Source organism: Dermochelys coriacea, chromosome 6 (genome assembly GCF_009764565.3).
Source record: "Dermochelys coriacea isolate rDerCor1 chromosome 6, rDerCor1.pri.v4, whole genome shotgun sequence".
In the NCBI taxonomy this organism is placed as follows: domain Eukaryota; kingdom Metazoa; phylum Chordata; order Testudines; family Dermochelyidae; genus Dermochelys; species Dermochelys coriacea.
In genome coordinates, this window is record NC_050073.1 from 67,879,246 (window position 1) to 67,894,592 (window position 15,347).

The following is a 15,347-nucleotide window of genomic DNA, read 5'->3' on the forward strand; positions in this document are numbered from 1 at the left end:
GCTGGTTCTTCAAGTCCTGGTTGCATCAGATCAAGAGCAGTGCTTGTTATAAGAAGCTAACATGTCAGTATGTGTCTTAGTGAGGGCTGGATGGGGCTGCAGAACTGAGAAGCTGCACCCTCATCACAGCACACAAATGCCCCCCTTCCATGCAGAGGCAGGAGTCATTCCACCTGCAGCAGCTCCTGGCTCCCCTGGGCAGCCTCTCTTTTGCAGCAGCTATGCTGCCATTGGTTGGGCCCCTGAAGGCTGCTCACTAGCAGCTATGGAGGAGGCCCACAAGAGGTGATACAGGCTTAGGGTGACCAGATGTCCCGATTTTATAGGGACAGTCCCAATTTTTGGGTCCTTTTTCTTATATAGGCTCCTATTACCCCCTACTCCCTGTCCCGATTTTTCACACTTGCTGTCTAGTCACCCTATACAGGCCCTACCTGTGTTACTACCTATATGGAAATCCGAGTACAAATCAGAGGACAGTGGTGTCGATAGTGGCATGTTTCCCATTCTGTAGCTCTAACTCAACTCCCCACGGAGCTCCCTCCATGTAGAGCCCCTGTGGAAGGACATGCACACAGGACAAGGATGAAGGGTGGGGAGGGGCAGGCAGAGCTGGAGATGGCATTGTCCTTCTTTACTATGGAAAATGTGGAGATCTGCAAACTATACTTTCTCCCATGCAGCTTATCACCAGCAAGGTGATCTGGTTACAGAAAGAGGAGTTCCATTCACACAAGTTGTGCATCACTCTGACACAACCCCATCTTTCCTCAGCCAGTCTCTGAATCACATTGGCTTGTTCTTAGAATGTAAAGCCATTGGGGTAAGAAGAGCCTTCTGTAAATTTTGGACAGTGCTGAGCATACATTTCAATAACAAACAATAAAGCTAGTTACCTGTTGTGACGGGTTCCCCGGGGTGCCATCTGGAACTGGGGTACCACTGAGCCCTCTGACTCACCAGCCTGGGCTCTCTCTAACCCTATGCTGCTGTGACAAGTTGCAAAGCTGTCCAAGCTTGCACTTTCACCAGCATTCATCCAGGTAGGGACACATCCAGGTGCAGTTGCATGCAGACTGTCTAACCACCAGCTTCCCAGCCTGGGACCCCAGATCAGTACTGTCCTGCCCTGGTCAAATCTGGCCAGTATATGGGTTTAATACCTGGTCCACCTCTCTCTCAATGTGAAGAAAAAAAATGCACACTTGTAACCAAGCCGAGATTTTCCCCAAGCACTCCAGTCAAAGTTCACTGGTTTAGATTAAAACATAAAATACGTTTATTAAACTACAAAAGGATAGATTAAGTGATTCTAAGTGATAGCAAACAGATCAAAAGTAGATTACCTAGTAAATAAACAAAACCGCAAACTGAGTTTAATGTACTTCTCACCCTGAGTGATAAACAGGCTGGCAGATTCTTAAGGCACAAGCTGCCTGGGCTTTTCAGCTTGGGTTTCCCAGGTTTTCATACACAGGCTAGAAATCCCTGGGGACCACCACTTCCCCTCTGTTCAGTCTTTGTTCCTCAGGTGTTTCCAGGTGTGTGGTGTTTTAGGGAGAGTGAGGTACCCACATGATGTCATTTCCTCCCTTATATATCTTCTTCCCGCTTGCTGGAAAGCTCTTTTGCTGTGACCTGGGTCAAACAGTTCCCATTGTGTAGCGCCATCTCTGAGAGGTTTCTATTCATAGAAATTCATAGATTTTAAGGTCAGAAGGGACTATTATGATCATGTAGTCTGACCTCCTGCACAATGCAGGCCACAGAATCTCATCCACCAACTCCTATAACAAACCCCTAACTTATGTCTGAGCTACTGAAGTCCTTAAATCGTGGTTTAAAGACTTCAGGGTGCAGAGAATCCTCCAGCAAGTGACCTGTGCCCCACACTGCAGAGGAAGGCAAAAAACCCCCATGGCCTCTGCCAATCTACCCTGGAGGAAAATTCCTTCCCACCCCAAATATGGCGATCAGCTAAACCCTGAGCATGTGGGCAAGACTCACCAGCCAGACATCCAGGAAAGAATTCTCTTCAGTAACTCAGATCCCACCCCATCTGACATCCCATCACAGGCCATTGGGCATATTTACCACTAATAGTCAAAGATCAATTAATTGCCAAAATTAGGCTATCCCATTATATCATCTCCTCCATAAACTTTGTCTTGAAGCCAGATATGTCTTTTGCCCCCACTGCTTCCCTATTGCACACAGTCCCTGGGGTAATCCTTGTGCTTGTGTGCATTGCCTCAATAAGCCATTAACATTGTTTGACCATTTTACTGTTGTACCTGAAAGGCTGCTTGTGGGTGTTTTCAACCTCACAACATGTTGCAGTAATACACACATAGCCTAACGTCACATATAATGGTAGCACAGGCGTGGGCAAACTACGGCCTGTGGGCTGGATCCCGCCCCTCAGGGCTTTGGGTCCGGCCCTCAGGATTGCCCCCTGTGGTGCCACAGGTCCTGTGCCACTCTCAGAAGTGGCCAGCACCATGTCCCCGGGTGGGGGTGGGGAGAGAAGAGGGCTCTGTGCATTGCCCTTGCCTCCAGGCACCGCCTCCCGCAGCTCCCATTGGCCACACCCCCTCCCACACCCCGCACTCCCTCCCGCACCCCAACCCCGGCCCTGCATACAATTTCCCCACCCAGATGTGGCCCTCAACCCAAAAAGTTTGCCCACTTTTGTGGTAGCACATACAATCCAAAGAGATATTAATGTCTAGCAGATCAAGACTTTTAGAATGATACCTCACAAAGCATACTTTGTACAAAACATATCCTAATACATGACAGTGGTAAATATTGGAGTGCCAGGGTGTCACACCTGTGTCTCTCAGTACCGAGAGATGAGGATAATCAAACAGACACACACAGAGTACAGTAGCATTTCCATTGACTGAATTTCCACTGACAATATATATCAGAACACTATATAAAACAGTCGGATAAGCCTGTGATCTCAGATGCATGCTGGTGCACAAACTTTTTAATGGCGCTTCCTTTGTTATTCTTCCATTTACTAGCCATACAACGTGAATAGATGTGGAATCTGGGAGTATACAAATTCTATCAACAATTCACCAGGGGATTGAAAAATGGAAAAGAGAACAGACAATGTTAGGCCATCTCTCCAAAGGACCTGGACATTCTATCATGTAGTAAATCATTCTTTAAAAGAAATAGGAAATGTGATGGCAAATATGGACCTACCACTGGTAAGGGCAAAACCCATCTCTCTGCTCTGCAATGTTTACCCTATTATCTGTTCTGTATTCAGATGTACATACATTGCAGAATGAGCTCAAGATACAGAAATCCGCATTGCAAGATTCGATAGGAGAGGTTTTGCCTATGTTAGGAAACGAACTACTGCACTAGACCAGGGGTTGGCAACCTGCGGCACTCGTGACAAAGGCAGCATGCGAGCTGATTTTTAGTGGCACTTTGCTGCCAGCTGGAGTCCCAGCTGCCGGCCCCACTCAGCCCGCTGCCAATCTGGGGTTCCGTCAGGGGGCCCCTGTAAATGTAAAATTTATTACTGGCATGCAAAACCTTAAACTAATGAATACTTGGCACCCCACTTCTCAAAAGGTTGCCAATCCCTGCACTAGACTATAAATTCTTAAAGTTACCAGATTTGCACTGGTTATTTTTTTATGTTCTCCTTTAGTTTTAAAACGAAACAAAAAAAGGTCACCTGCTGTAATAGATCAACTGGAACAACTATACTAGCTAGCCTAAAATGTAACATATCCATTTGCAAAAAAGAAAAGAAAAGGAGTACTTGTGCCACTGATTTGAAGGTATACATTGTCCCCAAATGTGAAATAGTTATGGGTGAGGACAAAGTCACAAAGTTCAGTCACCAGATTAGCCGTGACATTATCGGGGATACTGTTCCTGATGGCTTGTAGTCCATCTTTGTGTGGAATGTTGGTGCAGAGGGCTTCTACATCCATAGTGGCTACGATGGTGTTTTTAGGAAGATCACCAATGGATTCTAGTTTCCTCAGGAAGTCATTGGTGTCTCGAAGATAGCTGGGAGTGCTGGTAGCATAAGGCCTGAGGAGGGAGTCTACATAGCCAGACAATCCTGCTGTCAGGGTGCCAATGCCTGAGACAATGGGGAGTCCAGGATTTCGAGGTTTATGGATCTTGGGTAGCAGATAGAATTCCCCAGGTCGGGGTTCCAGGGGTGTGTCTGTGCGGATTTGTTCTTGTGCTTTTTCAGGAAGTTTCTTCAGTCTCTCCGGTCACACAATTACAGACCTGAGAGTGGCTATCCTTCAACAAAAAAACTTCAAAAACAGACTCCAACGAGAGACTGCTGAATTGGAATTAATTTGCAAACTGGATACAATTAACTTAGGCTTGAATAGAGACTGGGAGTGGATGGCTCACAAAGTTCAGCCACCAGGTTAGCCGTGACATTATCGGGGATACTGTTCCTGATGGCTTGTAGTCCATCTTTGTGTGGAATGTTGGTGTAGAGGGCTTCTACATCTATAGTGGCTAGGATGGTGTTTTTAGGACAATCACCGATGGATTGTAGTTTCCACAGGAAGTCAGTGATTTCTCGAAGATAGCTGGGAGTGCTGGGAGGAATTCCACCATGATTTCAACAATTTCCACCCCACCATCAACCTCAGCCTGGACCAGTCCACACAAGAGATCCACTTCCTGGACACTACGGTGCTAATAAGCGATGGTCACATAAACACCACTCTATATCATAAACCTACTGACAGCTATTCCTACCTACATGCCTCTAGCTTTCATCCAGATCACACCACATGATCCATTGTCTACAGCCAAGCTCTACGATATAACCACATTTGCTCCAACCCCTCAGACAGAGACTAACACCTACAAGATCTCTATCATTCATTCTTACAACTACAATACCCACCTGCTGAAGTGAAGAAACAGACTGACAGAGCCAGAAGAGTACCCAGAAGTCATCTACTACAGGACAGACCCAACAAAGAAAATAACAGAACGCCACTAGCCATCACCTTCAGCCCCCAACTAAAACCTCTCCAATGAATCATCAAGGATCTACAACCTATCCTGAAGGACGACCCATCACCAGATCTTGGGAGACAGGCCAGTCCTTGCTTACAGACAGCCCCCCAACCTGAAGCAAATACTCACCGGCAACCACACACCACACAACAGAACCACTAACCCAGGAACCTATCCTTGCAACAAAGCCCGTTGCCAACTCTGTCCACATATCTATTCAGGGGACACCATCATAGGACCTAATCACATCAGCCACACTATCAGAGACTCGTTCACCTGTGCATCTACCAATGTGATATATGCCATTATGTGCCAGCAATGCCCCTCTGCCATGTACATTGGTCAAACTGGACAGTCTCTACGTAAAAGAATAAATGGACACAAATCAGACGTCAAGAATTATAACATTCAAAAATCAGTCGCAGAACACTTCAACCTCTCCGGTCACACGATTACGGACCTGAGAGTGATTATCCTTCAACAAAAAAACTTCAAAAACAGACTCCAATGAGAGACTGCTGAATTGGAATTAATTTGCAAACTGGATACAATTAACTTAGGATTGAATAGAGACTGGGAGTGGATGGGTCATTACATAAAGTAAAACTATTTCCCCATGTTATTTCTCCCCCCACCCCACCCCCCACTGTTCCTCAGATGTTCTTGTTAACTGCTGGAAATGGCCCACCTTGATTATCACTACAAAAGGTTTTCCTCCTTTTCCCCCCTCCTTCCTGCAGGTAATAGCTCATCTTAAGTGATCACTCTCCTTACAGTGTGTATGATAAAACCCATTGTTTCATGTTCTCTGTGTGTGTATATAAATCTCCTCACTGTATTTTCCACCATATGCGTCCGATGAAGTGAGCTGTAGCTCACGAAAGCTTATGCTCAAATAAATTTGTTAGTCTCTAAGGTGCCACAAGTACTCCTTTTCTTTTTTTCGAATACAGACTAACACGGCTGCTACTCCATATCCATTTGTTGGTGTATTGTCTGAGAATGAAAGGAGATGCATGTTGTCTGACTCATGTGGGAAACACAATACATCGTTAACATGAGGAGTGTCATAGTTAATCATGGAGCAGTAAGAAGCATGAATGAGCAGGAATGGACCTCTGGTAGCTCAGTCCTTAATCTCTCCTTAAAGCAGGCACCAGAGGGAACATCTCAGACACTCAGCCAAATACACTGTAAGAGACACATTGTAACATTTCAGAATAATGAAACTGTTATTTTTTCAGACATGGCACTGTGTGTGTGTGTGTGTATGTGTGACTTAATGAAGGTCTATTAGCTAGTTTACTAAGTCTCCCCAGTGTATAAGACCAGACCACTATGGTGACTGTGGTAACCCATGCTAGCTACCAAGTTAGCTCCTAGTCCTACAAAATTCCAAGCCCTGATACTGAGAGGTGCTGAATGTCCTGAGCACTTAGCACTGGTCAGGAGATTCTCAACATCTTGCAGATGGTGCAAATTCTGTGCAAGTTTAGCATAGAAGATTTGCTGCTGAACCTATCACAATTTGCTTGAGCAGAAATGTCAGCCTCAAGCAGCACTGGCAGTCAGCATGGTGCAGACCTTTGGGTGTAGCAGTGGGGAAGAAAAACAAAATACGCCCGTCTACCCAGGGGAAATAGATTTCTCAATAAACCAGATGGTTTTGCTGCCACCACCACTTGCCTGAAACCCTAGGATGTCTTATTCTCTTGATATCCACAATTTGTGTTAGGAATGACATGAGGTTCATTAATAATCTTTGCAAATCAAACGTACCTCAGTGCTCCTGTGATCTTTGATAATGCAGAACAACTTAATTCTCTTCAAAGGTCAGGCTGTATTGCAAGCTGATCAAAGGCCATTACTATGAGCTAAATGGATTTGTGATGAATATGGCAAAGTACGACTTAACCTGTGGGACAGAATGCTGAACATGGAGACCTGGAAATTTACATGCATTCACTTATTGCATGTTTTGAACTTCAGTCTTTCACTGGCATTTTTCCTCCCAGCATTTCCTTTCCCTAGGTAACTTTGAATTTTAATCAAAACACAAGTGCAGACCAGGCTGGATAGCCAAAATACTGCTACTTTCTCCAGCTTCATTCAGACAGAAAAACAGGAGTTCTCCCTAACAAAAGGATCATATTGGTCCATCTTTCAATGAATTTATACCTCACCCATCACCTCATTAGCTGTGCATCTTTCAAAATTTCAATTCCCTTGAAATCAGTAGGGAGTTCTGCTTTAATAGTGATGTAATTGGCTCCTTGGTCATTTGCCTTCTTTCCATATCAAATATGCATATCCTTTTTCTTGGTGTACTTTCCAATCTGCAGTTCATATATAGACCACCCCTCCAGTTGCATTTGCATATTGTTTTGAGACCACTTTCATGTGGCAATTCCCAGGTATTTTACTGTGGGGAAAGCACAAACCATAATTCATAGGATCCCCAGGAAACATTCCATGCTTTGAAAATTCAGACAGGAAGCACATCACTTCCTTTTAGTTATTTTCCTGTTGAAATCCCCCCCCCCATTTACTCAGGCATTGTGATGCAGGCAGCCAGCCACAGACCCTGAACAGTGAAGAATCCAAGTAAGTAGTTCCATTACTGCCAACCCCACAGCACCACATATCAGGACTCAAGACCTCCAAAAACTCAGGAGATTTTCAAAGCTGGTTCATTTTGTGTTCGTTTTATTTGCCTTCAGGAGTCACATTTTCAACTTTTTTCTGCAACCATGAGGGGTAGAAACTTGTTTTTAAAAAATAACAGCTGAGATTCTCATGTATTTACATGATTCCAGAAACTGGGGCTTCAAGAGAAATGCCAAGTATTATGATATCACCAGTAATCTTCATCATGAGTTTACTGAACCCAACATAAGGCATTAGAGATGTTATTCAAAGGAAAATTAGTCATTGTGGACCCACTTCTAGGTGCTGAGCACCCACAACTCTCATTTGACTTCAGTGGGAGTTGAAGGTGCTGAGCACTTTGCAGGATTGGGCCCTAACTCGATTTTCTTTTTTGCTATAGAACTAGAGCAGCAAACCATGCATGTAGGATATTATCAGTTGTAACCACTGTAGACTGAATCCATCAAGTGCCTGGCTCAACCTGCACATGACAAATCACATCCAGATATGCTCAAAGTGAAAACAAGATGCAATTATAATGCTGTGCTTTGGATGTTCGAGAAAGAGTCACACTGTAAATCGTCCAACACAAAAAGGTATTGTTCCTAAGGCAGACAAACTGAAAACATGGTGTTTTTTAAAAGAAAAGCAAAACCGATTAGAAAGATACACATGATATTAGTACACTCCTCCCAAACCTTTACCAGTGGTGTACCTGTAAGCCCTGGAGTAGTGGATACTGCCCCGTCTTTTGCCTAGAACAATCAACTTTATCTCCTGACCCCAGTAACCTGACTTGGGTTGTGGGTTACAAACACATAACAAGGTCAGGATCCATCGCGACTGCTACGGGGTGCATTGGGATTGTTTGCACTGTGGGTTTAAAAGCCAGCTAAATAGTGCAATAGTAGCATCGAGGTTTAGTTCAGTGCTAATGTTTTGGTGCAAGCTGAGTTTTACAGAAGAGATCATGATTTCTCCAAGGAACTAAACATTCATTTGGAACAAGTTGGACATAGAACTCATGAGTTCTATGTTCTGTTGGGTTTCACTCAGGGTCTATATGTTTTTAAAACAACGGTATTTACTGAAGGAAAAGCTACATACAGTCTCTGCAGTGGAGGAAGGGCTCAGCTGCTACTCACTGGCAAGAGTGATAGAAGCTCCTGGGGCTCCTTTGCTACTGCTTTGACAGGAGCAAATCCTCAAATGGCCAGCTGAAGACCTTTTATTTATGAGCCAGTGTGCAAAATTGGAGCCTCTGGCTTTAGGAGTGGCCAGTGGTACAATGCAAAAAACACACCAGGCAAGATTCCAAATGTCCATATGCAACATGATTTTTAGGGCCCGATTCTCTGATTCTAGTTCTGTGAAAGCATCTGCTCAGTGTGCAGCAGCACTCAAAAAAACTAACAGGATGTTTGGAATCATTAGGAAAGGGATAGATAAGAAGGCAGAAAATAGCATATTGCCTCCATATAAATCCATGGTGCTCCCACATCTTGAATATTGTGCGCTAATCTGGTCACCACATCTCAAAAAAAGATGTATTGGAATTGGAAAAGGTACAGAGAAGGGCAACAAAAATGATGAGGAGTATGGAATGGCTTCCGTATGAGGAGAGATTAAAAAGAATGGAACTGTTCAGCTTGGAAAAAGAGATAATTAAGGGGGGATATGATAGAGGTCTATAAAATCTTGACTGGTGTGAAGAAACTGAATAAGGAAGTGTTATTTACTCCTTCTTATAACACAAGAGCCAGGGGTCACCAAATGAAATCAATAGACTGCAGGTTTAAAACAAACAAAAGGAAATATTTCTTTCCACAATGCACAGTCAACCTGTGGAACTCTGCCAGGGGATGTTCTGAAGGCCAAAAACTATAACAGGTTCAAAAGAACTAGATAAGTTAAGGGAGGATATCATGGGTCCATCAATGGCTATTAGCCAGGATGGGCTGGGATACAACACCATGCTCTGAGTGTCCCTAGCCTCTCTTTGCCAGAAGTTGGGAGTGGACAATAGGGAGTAGATCACTCGCTGATTGCCTGTTCTGTTCATTTACTCTGAAGCACCTGGTATTGGCCACTGTCGGAAGACAGGATACTGGGCTAGATGGACTATTGGTGTGACCCAGTATGGCCATTCTTAAGTTCTTATTCTATGAGGTGCTGAGAGCCCTCAGCTCCCTCAAGGCACTCAAAATATTTCAGGAGGTGTTCCACACCTTGCAGGATTGGGACTTTAATTTTGGAGGTAGGGAGAGAAGACTTAGTTCCAAAAACCACTGTTCCTGTTCAAAGGACATATATTCACATTGTACATATGTATAATAGGATAGATCAGTGCAATTAATGGGTGGTAAATTTAGAGCAAATGAAAAGAAATCCCCCTTTTCACAGCATATAAATAGCCTGAGGTATTTGCTGTTGCAGGGCAAGATAACATTGCTAGATCTTTAAAAAGACTAGCTAAATTTTATGATGAATAATAACTAGAGCTAGCTGGGAGCCAAAATGTTCAGATCTAGGTCTGGACTTGCCCTGCATTTGGGGGGTTTTGAAGTGAGGAGGCCAGTTCAGGCACATATCTGATATTATTTGCTCAGCTAAGAATAATCAAATGTCATGCTTTAGGGAATTCCCCCTATTTCTGTATCTATATTACGTTCGTCACCCAATACCTAAGCTTTTATCCCAATGGCATGGCTAGAGCTTTAGTAGGGTTTTAATCATCCTCAGAAGCATAAAGGTGTCAGTCAGTCATTGTCAGAAGCAGACTTGCTAAATTAAGTCTCTGATTTGACTTGGCAACTTCCTCATTCTTAAATAGATTGTTGGTTCATGTGTAGTGATCTGAAAACAGTGAGCACGTATACATGCACTGGAAAACAAAATGGAAAGGAAATGCTCACCCACGTTAACAACTTTGATTTAGAGATTTGAAGGCACATCCAGCAAATTGTTTCTCCAACTAGAAAATGGGAATACCAATACTGACCTTTGCAAAGTGTTTTGAGAGCTATGGATGAAAAGTGCTATACATGAACTAGGTATTATCATTAAGGCTGTGAATCATTCACGAAGGTCACAGAAATCACAGCTTCCATGACATTCTGTGACCTCTGTGAATTTTGCAGCGTGGTGCAGCTGATCCCAGGACCACCCTAGCAGCTTGGGAAGCCCCAGAGCCAGCTGCACTGGCCATTGCTCTGGCCCCTGGTGCTGCCCTGGAGCAGCGGTCTGGGACCAGTGGCAGTGGCAGTGGGGCCTTGGGCCATCCCCCATTTGGACCAGTGGCGGCAGCATCAGCCCTGGCCAACCCCTGCCTAGAGCAGCAGCGGTGGCAAGGGGCCCCGGTCTGCCCCTCCATCCAGCAGCAGCGGGCCCCGGTCCACACCCCCCAGCAGAAGTGTTGCCCGGCGCTGCCCCACCCTCCCCCCAGCAGCAGTCTTCAGGAGCGCCCTCGCTCCCAGCAGGTAAGATTTAGTCACAGGTAATTTTAGTAAAAGTCATGAACAGGGCAGGAGGCCATGACTTTCTTTATTGTCCATGACCTGTCCATGACTTTTTCTAAAAATACCTGTGACTAAAACGTAGTCTTAATTATTATTATTGTGTTTATTCCCAAGCCTTTAACACTCCTTTTTCAAACTTTTATGTTACTTGAAAATGAAGAGATTTTCTCTGGATGCCTGCCCCTAGGTCTAAGAGCACGGATAAGCCCGATGCATTCCAGTGTTGGAATGGCGATGGCTCCTTAAAACAGGTATAGAAAGCAATACGATGTTCAGCACGTAACCTCACTGTGTGTAAGAAAAGCCCTGCATATCAACAGACCCCTGTCTTTATCTCTCACCATACCCTGGCACCAGCGTGACTCACACCATTTAGCCAAACACATACACAGTCTAATCATTTTTAGATTAGCGAGATTAACAGTGGGTTTGACAGCATCTCTTCAAGCCCTGGTCTACACTAGGTGTTGAGCTCGAATTTAGCAGCGTTAAATCGATGTAACCCTGCACCCATCCACATGACGAAGCCCTTTTTTTCGACTTAAAGGGCTCTTAAAATCGATTTCCTTACTCCACCCCCGACAAGGGGATTAGCGCTGAAATCTGTTTTGCTGGGTCGAGTTTCGGGTACTGTGGACGCAATTATACGGTATTGGCCTCCGGGACCTATCCCAGAGTGCTCCATTGTGACCGCTCTGGACAGCACTCTCAACTCAGATGCACTGATCAAGTAGACAGGAAAAGGCCCGTGAACTTTTGAATTTCAATTTCCTGTTTGGCCAGTGTGGCAAGCTGCAGGTGACCATGCAGAGCTCATCAGCAGATGTGACCGAGATGGAGTCCCAGAATCACAAAAGAGCTCCAGCATGGACCGAATGGGAGGTATGGGATCTGATTGCTGTATGGGGAGAGGAATCCGTGCTATCAGAACTACGTTCCAGTTTTCAAAATGCCAAAACATTTGTGAAAATCTCCCAGGGCATGAAGGACAGAGGCCATAACAGGGACCTGAAGCAGTGCCATGTGAAACTTAAGGAGCTGAGGCAAGCCTACCAGAAAACCAGCCAACAGCCGCTCCGGGTCAGAGCCCCAAACATGCCGCTTCTATGATGAGCTGCATGCCATTTTAGGGGGTTCAGCCACCACTACCCCAGCCATGTTGTTTGACTCCTTCAATGGAGATGGAAGCAACACGGAAGCAGGTTTTGGGGATGAGGAAAACGATGAGGAGGAGGCTGTAGATAGCTCACAGCAAACAAGCGGAGAAACTGGTTTTCCCGACAGCCAGGAACTGTTTCTCACCCTGGACCTGGAGCTAGTACCCCCTGAACCCACCCAAGGCTGCCTCCCGGACCCACCAGGCGGAGAAGGGACCTCTGGGGAGTGTACCTTTTAAAGTACTATACAAGGTTTAAAAGCCAGCATGTTTAATGATTAATTTGCCCTGGCATTCGTGTCTCTCCTGGATATACTCCCAAAGCCTTTGCAAAAGGTTTCTGGGGAGGGCAGCCTTATTTCATCCACCATGGTAGGACACTCCAGGCCAGTAGCACGTTCTCGGGAATCATTGTAGAACAAAGCATTGCAGTGTATGCTTGTTGGCATTCAAACAACATCCGTTCTTTATCTCTCTGTGTTATCCTCAGGAGAGTGATATCATTCATGGTCACCTGGTTGAAATAGGGTACTTTTCTTAAGGGGATATTCAGAGGTGCCCGTTCCTGCTGGGCTGTTTGCCGATGGCTGAACAGAAATGTTCCGCGCTGTTAGCCACGCGGGGGGGAGGAGGAGCAGAATGCAACCTTGTAACGAAAGCACGTGCTATGTATGTAATGTTAACAGCAAGGTTTACCGTGAAAGAGTGTACCCATTGTTCTATAAAATGTGTCTTTTCAAATACCACTGTCCCTTTTTTTTTTTCCTCCACCAGCTGCATGTGTTTCAAGGATCACAGGATCTTCTCCTGCCCAGAGGCTAGCGAAGATTAGAAGGTGAAAAAAACGCACTCGCGATGAAATGTTCTCTGAGCTCATGCTGTCCTCCCACACTGACAGAGCATTGACCAGTACATGGAGGCAAACAATGTCAGAGTGCAGGAAAGCACAAAATGACTGGGAGGAGAGGTGGCGGGCTGAAGACAGTAAGTAGCGGGCTGAAGAGAGGGCTGAAGCTGAAAGGTGGTGGCAGCGTGATGAGAGGAGACAGGATTCAATGCTGAGGCTGCTGGAGGATCAAACTAATATGCTCCAGCGTATGGTTGAGCTGCAGGAAAGGCAGCAGGAGCACAGACCGCTGCTACAGCCCCTGTGTAACCAACTGCCCTCCTCCCCAAGTTCCATATCCTCCTCACCCAGATGCCCAAGAATGCGGTGGGGGGGCCTCCGGCCACCCAGCCACTCCACCCCAGAGGATTGCCCAAGTAACAGAAGGCTGGCATTCAATAAGTTTTAAACTTTTAAAGAGCTGTGTGGCCTTGTCCTTCCCTCCTCCACCACCCCTCCTGGGCTACGTTGGTAATTATCCCCCTATTTGTGTTATGAATTAATAGGGAGGGAGGTGAGGAGGGTGGTTAGCTTACAGGGAAGTAGAGTGAACCAAGGGGCGGGGGGTTCATCAAGGAGAAACAAACAGAACTTTCACACCATAGCCTGGCCAGTCATGAAACTGGTTTTCAAAGCTTCTCTGATGCACATCGCACCCTCCTGTGCTCTTCTAACCACCCTGGTGTCTGGCTGTGTGTAACCAGCAGCCAGACAATTGGCCTCAACCTCCCACCCCACAATAAACGTCTCCCCCTTACTCTCACAGATATTGTGGAGCGCACAGCAAGCAGTAATAACAGTGGGAATATTGGTTTCGCTGAGGTCTAACCAAGTCAGTAAACTGCACCAGAGCACTTTTAAACGTCCAAATGCACATTCTACCACCATTCTGCACTTGCTCAGCTTGTAGTTGAACAGCTCCTGACTACTCTCCAGGCTACCTATGTATGGCTTCATGAGCCATGGCATTAAGGGGTAGGCTGGGTCCCCAAGGATAACTATAGGCATTTCAACATCCCCAACAGTTATTTTCTGGTCTGTGAAGAAAATCCCTTCCTGCAGCTTTTGAAACAGACCAGAGTTCCTGAAGATGTGAGCGTCATGTACTTTTCCTGGCCATCCCACGTTGATATTGGTGAAACGTCCCTTGTGATCCACCAGTGCTTGCAGCACTATTGAAAAGTACCTCTTGCGGTTTATGTACTCGCTGGCTTGGTGCTCCGGTGCCAAGATAGGGATATGGGTTCCGTCTATGGCTGCACCACAGTTAGGGAATCCCATTGCAGCAAAGCCATCCAATATGACCTGCACATTTCCCAGGGTCACTACCCTTGATATCAGCAGATCTTTGATTGCGTTGGCTACTTGCATCGCAGCAGCCCCCACAGTAGATTTGCCCACTCCAAATTGATTCCCGACTGACCGGCAGCTGTCTGGCGTTGCAAGCTTCCACAGGGCTATTGCCACTCACTTCTCAACAGTGAGGGCTGCTCTCATCTTGGTATTCTTGCGCCTCAGGGCAGGGGAAAGCAAGTCACAAAGTTCCATGAAAGTGCCCTTACGCATGCGAAAGTTTCGCAGCCACTGGGAATCGTCCCAGACCTGCAACACTATGCTGTCCCACCAGTCTGTGCTTGTTTCCCGAGCCCAGAATCGGCGTTCCACCGCATGAGCCTGCCCCATTAGCACCATGATGCCCACATTGCCAGGGCACGTGCTTTGAGAGAAGTCTGTGTCCATGTCCTCATCACTCTCGTAACCACGCTGATGTCGCCTACTCGCCCAGTTTCGCTTTGCCAGGTTCTGGTGCTGCATATACTGCTGGATAATGCGTGTGGTGTTTAATGTGCTCCTAATTGCCAAAGTGATCTGAGCGGGCTCCATGCTTGCCGTGGTATGGTGTCTGCATAGAAAAGAGGCGCAGAACGATTGTCTGCTGTTGCCCTGATGGAGGGAGGGGCAACTGACGACATGGCTTACAGGGTTGCAAGGAATTAAAATCAACAAAGGGTGTAGCTTTGTAGGAAACTGAATGGCTGCCTCAAGGATAGAACTCAAAACCTCAAGGATAGAACCCAAACTGGGTTTAGCAGGCCATTGATTT